This window comes from Myotis brandtii, unplaced genomic scaffold, assembly GCF_000412655.1.
Source record: "Myotis brandtii unplaced genomic scaffold, ASM41265v1 scaffold363, whole genome shotgun sequence".
Taxonomy (NCBI): domain Eukaryota; kingdom Metazoa; phylum Chordata; class Mammalia; order Chiroptera; family Vespertilionidae; genus Myotis; species Myotis brandtii.
The window spans coordinates 4,799,954-4,802,320 of NW_005363938.1; the positions used below are offsets into that span (position 1 = coordinate 4,799,954).

General features: G+C 36.9%; 1 pseudogene; it reads left to right on the plus strand.

Moving 5' to 3' along the window:
• Positions 1–1,896: 1,896 nt before the first annotated feature.
• LOC102244050 overlaps positions 1,897–2,367 on the plus strand; it is a 5,774-nt pseudogene continuing 5,303 nt past the window's right edge.

Genomic DNA, 2,367 nt, shown 5'->3' on the forward strand with positions numbered 1-2,367 from the left:
ATGTGTGAAAAAGATGAAGGGATTAAGAAGTACAAATTGGCAGTTACAAATGGTCTTGGGGATGTAAAGTACAGCACATGGAATGTAATCAATAATATTGTAATAACGATGGTGTCCGGGGGTACTAGACTTATTGGGGGATCATTTTGTAAGTTATATAAATGTGTAACCACTATGTTATACATCTGATACTAAAGTAATATTCAATGTCAATTGCAATTGAAAAATCTTAAAAATAAACAAAAAAGTTCAATTAAAATTTGTCTCAGACAACAGTATGGTGATTACCAGAGGGAAAGGGGAGTAGGGGAGGTAGAAGAGGGTAAAGGGGGATAAATGGTGATGGAAGGAAACTTGACTTGGGGTGGTGAACACACAATACAAAATACAGGTGATGAATGATAGAATTATGCCCCCGAAAACTATATAATTTTATTAACCAATGTCATCCCAAGAAATTCAATAAAAATAAAATATACGTATCTTTGGGTTACAGAAATACAAATAAACACAACTTACAAAGAAAACAAAATAATAAAAATAAATTGTCTCAATATTTTTAACAAATGCCCTGGTCATAGGAATGTCACATTGAGGGTGCTCTGATTCAGGTCCAATAAAGATAAGCTCTGAGAATGTAGCTTTTCCAGATAGGGTAAGTAGTGACAGTTCTTTGGAGATGTGGGTTTGGGGGAGCTCCTTACCTGTTCTTAAATGGTTTCTGGACTGCTGCTGTTCACAGCTATCATGCTTATAGGTTATTGGTTTCCAAGTCTTCCACAGAGCTGAGTAAAGGGAATTGAGAGAATTAAAATGCCATAAATCTTGTTCTGCTTACTGAAAGTCAGCTGTTTTTCTTGGATAAATGTTTCTTGGATTGTTGCAAGCCTTTGGTTAATTTTCAGATTTCTGAAAAAGTTGAGTTTGCATTTTGCCAGTCTTCTCATTACTTTTACGGAGGATCAGACTTTTGGAGTGCCTTACTTTCCCATGCTGGATATGCTTCCTCCGGGCTTTTATTTATGTAGTTTGAGGGGTTCATGCATTAAATTTTAGCAGATTGTTTTAATTACTGAGAACTCTGAGGTTATACAATTACGTCTTTATGTTTTATGTGCTATTATTTTCCCACACTCTGGCTATGTTTATTGCTTAATATTTTCTGAATACGTGCTATTCTTTTCAACCTTGAGGCTTCCTGTTATCTTATTTTCTCTGCTCAAGGTTCTATTTATTTCCCTCACTCTCACAATGGGAGTCCTGCTTATCTTTTAAAATTCATTCTGATATAATTTTCTTTTTCTGTAGCCCATGGATGTAATCCTGCATGCCATTTTTCATACCTTTTGTATTACCATCGTATTATTTCATCACATAGTTTCTTGTCTTCTACCCCAGCTAAGTTGCTAGTTCTTTGAAGGCATATGATGAATCATACCTATTTATATGCTCAATACACATTTGTTAATTGAAGTGTAGGATTAAGGTTCACTGAGAGAATGTTTAACATTTTACTAGTAGGTATTGTGACTGGGTTTGCTTTTTATTCATCCATTATTGAATTGGAGGAAATTGTATACTCTGGAAAAATTAAATAACAATACATGGTTGTCCACACACTACATTATATAATCCTTAGAAAGATACAGGAAGATAAAAATCTCCAATACAGATTGTTACAATAGTGGTTTCTGATCAAAGATTTGATGTCCAGCTTTTTATTTTTTATTTTAAAAAATCTTTATTGTTGAGAGTATTGCAGATGTCATCCTCATATCCCCCCAATGCCCCTCTCTACCCGGTTCCTGCCCCGCCCCAGGCCTTCACCACCCTATTGTCTGTGTCCATAGGTAATGCATATCTATATTATAAAAGGCCTGTGTCCCTATCGCCATAATGACCAAAGACCGGCGTAGGTGGGCAGGGTCGTGCGATTTCACGTGCTGGGCTTCTAGTATGCATATAAGATCTTTGGTTCATCTCTTCCCACCCATCCCCCTTCCCTCTGAGAGTCGTCAGTCTGTTCCATGTTTCCATGCCTCTGATTCTATTTTATTCATCAGTTTATTTTGTTCATTAGGTTTCTTGTTTGTTTACTTTGATTTTCAGATTCATTTGTTGATAGATATGTATTTATTGCCATTTGATTGTTCATATTTTTTATCTTTTTTCTTCTTCTTCTTCCTCTTCTTAAAGAATACTCTTCAGCCGTAACCGGTTTGGCTCGGTGGATAGAGCGTCGGCCTGCGGACTGAAAGGTCCCAGGTTCGATTCCGGTCAAGGGCATGTACCTTGGTTGTGGGCACATCTCCAGTGGGGAGTGTGCAGGAGGCAGCTGATCGATGTTTCTCTCTCATCGATGTTTCT